Genomic DNA, 6342 nt, shown 5'->3' with positions numbered 1-6342 from the left:
CTCAGCACCTTTCCCAGATGCTCAGCAGGCAGTAGGATTGTGCCTGAATCTGGCTCTGGAAATGCCAGTGCCTCAACTGAGAGCTGTGGCAAGGATTTCCATTGCATGGAGAGGGGCCACAAGAGTCCTGCAAGAGTCTTTCAGCAGAGCAAACAGCAGCCTGGAGGGTGGGCAATGCTGCATCTGGACCACTGCATGCTCATCCTTCACCACAATGCAGAGCTGCCATGGATCACTTTTTCCATTTGTCCTGTTGGATATGTTTTGGAGAAGTTGTTCTAGGTGGCTTTGGATGGTGATCCAAGTAGGAAGCAGCCATTCGCCTGCTGTGATATCCTTACAACTAGTCCTAACTTCTCATTGCCTTTGGTTTGATTGGGGGTGTTTTATCTGTTTGTTTGATTGGTTTCTTTGGGTTGGTTTCTTTGTGTTTTTCTCTGTTTTGCTTGGAGTTTCTTTTCCTTTTTTAGAAATGACTGGTGAAGTTGGCACAACCAAACTCCAGAAAACGTAAAGCAGGCTTGACTTTCCAGAAATTGCTTTTGGCTGGCTTTAGCTGCATTCCCCAGGATCACGATCAGCAGTAGATATTTGCAGGTTTTGCTCTGCATCCTCAGCCTGCCCAGGTGTTGTTCAGTGTTTCAGCAGTGGAGAAGACGATGGATATTTTGCTAAACCTCCTTTCAAACAACAAAACTTGGGTTAGCACGACAGAAAAGAAGAAAAGAAAATCTTCGCCAGTTAGAACAGAGCCAGAGTCCCACCATTTCCCCCTCCACTTCTCTTTCTTTTCTACATTTAGAGGTAAAGCTTCCATCTCCAAAAGCTTCCATCTCTCACTTCCTGATGTAGCCATTTGCTACCCTTTAGCCTTGACTGCCACGCATCGGACTGCTGTCCGTGTGGGGCTGGGGATGCTCAGCCTGGAAAGAGAAGGGGGCTGGCGAGGCCTCCCTGCAGCTCTAGGAAAGATGGGCACAGGGAGGAGAAGCCTTTCAACTGCAGGAGTGAGCTTGAAGTTGGATCTAATGAAGCTGCTCTTTTCCACTCCGGCTGCTGGGCCACTGGCCCAGGCTGTGCACAGAGGCTGGGGATGCTCCATCCTTGGCAACATCCAAGGCCAGCTGGGAGCGGGGCTCTGAGCAACCTATTCTAGGGGAAGATCGCTCCGCTTGGAACAAGATGGTCTTTAGGGTCCCTTCCAAGCCCAAGCACCCAGGGATTCCATCATTCATTCTACGGTCTCCGTTGTCCACTTCAGCCTGGGCCTGAACTCCTGGCGGTGATGTCACAGTGCACGCTCCAGCTAGAACTTCCAGCATCCAGCAACGGCCACAACACAACCCTTGGCTCCTTGTGCCAGCACGCTCTTCATTCACCCTGCTCCAAGCCTACCCCTGTCACCTTGTTGCCACCTGCTCCCTGATTCCCCCAGCAGTCCCCAAAGCTCCCCATCGCTTGGATTTTGCTCTCCATCCCTGCAGGATGTCTGCATTCGTTCCAAAAGAGGTATGGTACTATTCCACGGAGGCGGACACCCCGCAGCTGCCTGGCTGGGCTGGAGCTCTGTGGGACAGGCTGGGAAATTTTGCTACCTCTGCAGGCTGGCACAGACCGAGAGGAGGAGACGGACGTCGATACACAGACTGATAGAGAAGAAGCCATGGAAGTGGACGGAGAGGATACTGGAGAGGAAGAGATGGATGTGGATATGTACGAGACAGAGGAAGAGATGGAGGTGGAAACGAAAGATTATGTTGAAGAGATGGATATTGATCTAAAAGACAAGGAGGAAGACATGGTCTTGGGATGAAGACCGATGCCAGCAGCAGAACAGGCAGGTGCTCCCCACAGGCAGAGTGGGGCCCCTGCTGCCAGCCTGGGGCCGGGCTGGGCACTTCCTGCTCAGGGACACGCTAGCCCATGCACTGGATTCTGCTGGCCATCCCTGGCCTGGCCTGGGCTTGCTGTGGGCCACACAAGCCCTGTTCCAGTGCCTGGGCCACAGCCCCCAGCCAGGCTCCCTTCTGGCAGCAGAGTCCCACTGGGCCAGTGTCCCAGCCCGGCAGCACATGGAACACCCTTCCGTGCCTGACTGCACTGACCGTGCTACTTGTTTTTCTTCCGGGACTTAGGGACATCACAGACACAGATGCCACCCTGCTGTACATACGTTTTACAGTTGTTGTGTTCAGGATAGAGGTTTTAGAGTTTGTTTAAGTTGTCTGTAAATACGTTTCATAGAGTTTTGTTAGGTCTCTTCTCAGGTAAATAGGTTCTATAGTTTGTTGTTGTTGTTGTGGTTGTTGTTGTTGTTGTTACCAATATTCTTACAGTGTAAATATGTGGTGTAGTTCATTCTTGTTCCTTTTCTTCTACAGATAAACAGTCTTTGATTTTCACACCCCAGTTCTCTTTGCATTTTCTTCGGGCACATTTGCAAAGCTGTGGGTTGTTTCGGGAACAATGTTTGCAGGACTCTAAAAAGAGTATCACAACCGCTCTGCCACACTCTCAGCTGCTGCTGCTGCCCCAAAAAGCACTGGCTGGCTTTGCTCACACAATCACAGTTGTGGTGGCATTTCTACCACACCACAGGACAGCGATGTTTTCCCTCTTCTCCTGGAAATACCTACAGCACTTGTGGGTAGCAAGGCAAACATGAGCCTCTTTTAGTGGCCCTTGAAATTGGACATGTGAAATGAGGCACACAAAGCCACAGGCCAGCTGAACCTGGCATCTCTGAATGGGTCTTTACATTCTTCCCAGGAAGATGAATGGCAATCACTATTTTGGCAGGGAGGAAAGTGCATCAGCTAGCAATTTGCTGTAGAAAATGTGCTTTCTGCTCCTCTCACAGCCAAAACTCCTACCCATTTCTTGGAAGTCCTTCTTAGATAAGGACCGTGTTCAACTGAGTGACAGTGAAGCCAAATGGCAATGCCGCAATCAATTGTCCTGTACACAATCTCCTTCATCCACGTGGAAGGTTACTCACGGGCACACAAGAGGACGGAAGAAACCCAAATACATCGTTGGACATCATAAAGTCAGACGTGTTGAGGGATGAAGAAATCTTGCAGAGATATGGAAAGCTGCCCTGAAAACCCAGTTCGGGGAGAGCCTGAGCTCTTTTGTGCTTCTAGGCCTGAAGATGCTCAGCACCTTTCCCAGATGCTCAGCAGGCAGTAGGATTGTGCCTGAATCTGGCTCTGGAAATGCCAGTGCCTCAACTGAGAGCTGTGGCAAGGATTTCCATTGCATGGAGAGGGGCCACAAGAGTCCTGCAAGAGTCTTTCAGCAGAGCAAACAGCAGCCTGGAGGGTGGGCAATGCTGCATCTGGACCACTGCATGCTCATCCTTCACCACAATGCAGAGCTGCCATGGATCACTTTTTCCATTTCTCCTGTTGGATATGTTTTGGAGAAGTTGTTCTAGGTGGCTTTGGATGGTGATCCAAGTAGGAAGCAGCCATTCGCCTGCTGTGATATCCTTACAACTAGTCCTAACTTCTCATTGCCTTTGGTTTGATTGGGGGTGTTTTATCTGTTTGTTTGATTGGTTTCTTTGGGTTGGTTTCTTTGTGTTTTTCTCTGTTTTGCTTGGAGTTTCTTTTCCTTTTTTAGAAATGACTGGTGAAGTTGGCACAACCAAACTCCAGAAAACGTAAAGCAGGCTTGACTTTCCAGAAATTGCTTTTGGCTGGCTTTAGCTGCATTCCCCAGGATCACGATCAGCAGTAGATATTTGCAGGTTTTGCTCTGCATCCTCAGCCTGCCCAGGTGTTGTTCAGTGTTTCAGCAGTGGAGAAGACGATGGATATTTTGCTAAACCTCCTTTCAAACAACAAAACTTGGGTTAGCACGACAGAAAAGAAGAAAAGAAAATCTTCGCCAGTTAGAACAGAGCCAGAGTCCCACCATTTCCCCCTCCACTTCTCTTTCTTTTCTACATTTAGAGGTAAAGCTTCCATCTCCAAAAGCTTCCATCTCTCACTTCCTGATGTAGCCATTTGCTACCCTTTAGCCTTGACTGCCACGCATCGGACTGCTGTCCGTGTGGGGCTGGGGATGCTCAGCCTGGAAAGAGAAGGGGGCTGGCGAGGCCTCCCTGCAGCTCTAGGAAAGATGGGCACAGGGAGGAGAAGCCTTTCAACTGCAGGAGTGAGCTTGAAGTTGGATCTAATGAAGCTGCTCTTTTCCACTCCGGCTGCTGGGCCACTGGCCCAGGCTGTGCACAGAGGCTGGGGATGCTCCATCCTTGGCAACATCCAAGGCCAGCTGGGAGCGGGGCTCTGAGCAACCTATTCTAGGGGAAGATCGCTCCGCTTGGAACAAGATGGTCTTTAGGGTCCCTTCCAAGCCCAAGCACCCAGGGATTCCATCATTCATTCTACGGTCTCCGTTGTCCACTTCAGCCTGGGCCTGAACTCCTGGCGGTGATGTCACAGTGCACGCTCCAGCTAGAACTTCCAGCATCCAGCAACGGCCACAACACAACCCTTGGCTCCTTGTGCCAGCACGCTCTTCATTCACCCTGCTCCAAGCCTACCCCTGTCACCTTGTTGCCACCTGCTCCCTGATTCCCCCAGCAGTCCCCAAAGCTCCCCATCGCTTGGATTTTGCTCTCCATCCCTGCAGGATGTCTGCATTCGTTCCAAAAGAGGTATGGTACTATTCCACGGAGGCGGACACCCCGCAGCTGCCTGGCTGGGCTGGAGCTCTGTGGGACAGGCTGGGAAATTTTGCTACCTCTGCAGGCTGGCACAGACCGAGAGGAGGAGACGGACGTCGATACACAGACTGATAGAGAAGAAGCCATGGAAGTGGACGGAGAGGATACTGGAGAGGAAGAGATGGATGTGGATATGTACGAGACAGAGGAAGAGATGGAGGTGGAAACGAAAGATTATGTTGAAGAGATGGATATTGATCTAAAAGACAAGGAGGAAGACATGGTCTTGGGATGAAGACCGATGCCAGCAGCAGAACAGGCAGGTGCTCCCCACAGGCAGAGTGGGGCCCCTGCTGCCAGCCTGGGGCCGGGCTGGGCACTTCCTGCTCAGGGACACGCTAGCCCATGCACTGGATTCTGCTGGCCATCCCTGGCCTGGCCTGGGCTTGCTGTGGGCCACACAAGCCCTGTTCCAGTGCCTGGGCCACAGCCCCCAGCCAGGCTCCCTTCTGGCAGCAGAGTCCCACTGGGCCAGTGTCCCAGCCCGGCAGCACATGGAACACCCTTCCGTGCCTGACTGCACTGACCGTGCTACTTGTTTTTCTTCCGGGACTTAGGGACATCACAGACACAGATGCCACCCTGCTGTACATACGTTTTACAGTTGTTGTGTTCAGGATAGAGGTTTTAGAGTTTGTTTAAGTTGTCTGTAAATACGTTTCATAGAGTTTTGTTAGGTCTCTTCTCAGGTAAATAGGTTCTATAGTTTGTTGTTGTTGTTGTGGTTGTTGTTGTTGTTGTTACCAATATTCTTACAGTGTAAATATGTGGTGTAGTTCATTCTTGTTCCTTTTCTTCTACAGATAAACAGTCTTTGATTTTCACACCCCAGTTCTCTTTGCATTTTCTTCGGGCACATTTGCAAAGCTGTGGGTTGTTTCGGGAACAATGTTTGCAGGACTCTAAAAAGAGTATCACAACCGCTCTGCCACACTCTCAGCTGCTGCTGCTGCCCCAAAAAGCACTGGCTGGCTTTGCTCACACAATCACAGTTGTGGTGGCATTTCTACCACACCACAGGACAGCGATGTTTTCCCTCTTCTCCTGGAAATACCTACAGCACTTGTGGGTAGCAAGGCAAACATGAGCCTCTTTTAGTGGCCCTTGAAATTGGACATGTGAAATGAGGCACACAAAGCCACAGGCCAGCTGAACCTGGCATCTCTGAATGGGTCTTTACATTCTTCCCAGGAAGATGAATGGCAATCACTATTTTGGCAGGGAGGAAAGTGCATCAGCTAGCAATTTGCTGTAGAAAATGTGCTTTCTGCTCCTCTCACAGCCAAAACTCCTACCCATTTCTTGGAAGTCCTTCTTAGATAAGGACCGTGTTCAACTGAGTGACAGTGAAGCCAAATGGCAATGCCGCAATCAATTGTCCTGTACACAATCTCCTTCATCCACGTGGAAGGTTACTCACGGGCACACAAGAGGACGGAAGAAACCCAAATGCATCGTTGGACATAAAAAAGTCAGACGGGTTGAGGGATGAAGAAATCTTGCAGAGATATGGAAAGCTGCCCTGAAAACCCAGTTCGGGGAGAGCCTGAGCTCTTTTGTGCTTCTAGGCCTGAAGATGCTCAGCACCTTTCCCAGATGCTCAGCAG

The sequence above is a fragment of the Cyanistes caeruleus genome, unplaced genomic scaffold (genome assembly GCF_971803275.1).
Source record: "Cyanistes caeruleus unplaced genomic scaffold, bCyaCae1.hap1.1 HAP1_SCAFFOLD_157, whole genome shotgun sequence".
Lineage (NCBI taxonomy): Eukaryota > Metazoa > Chordata > Aves > Passeriformes > Paridae > Cyanistes > Cyanistes caeruleus.
This window is presented reverse-complemented; position numbering follows the sequence as displayed.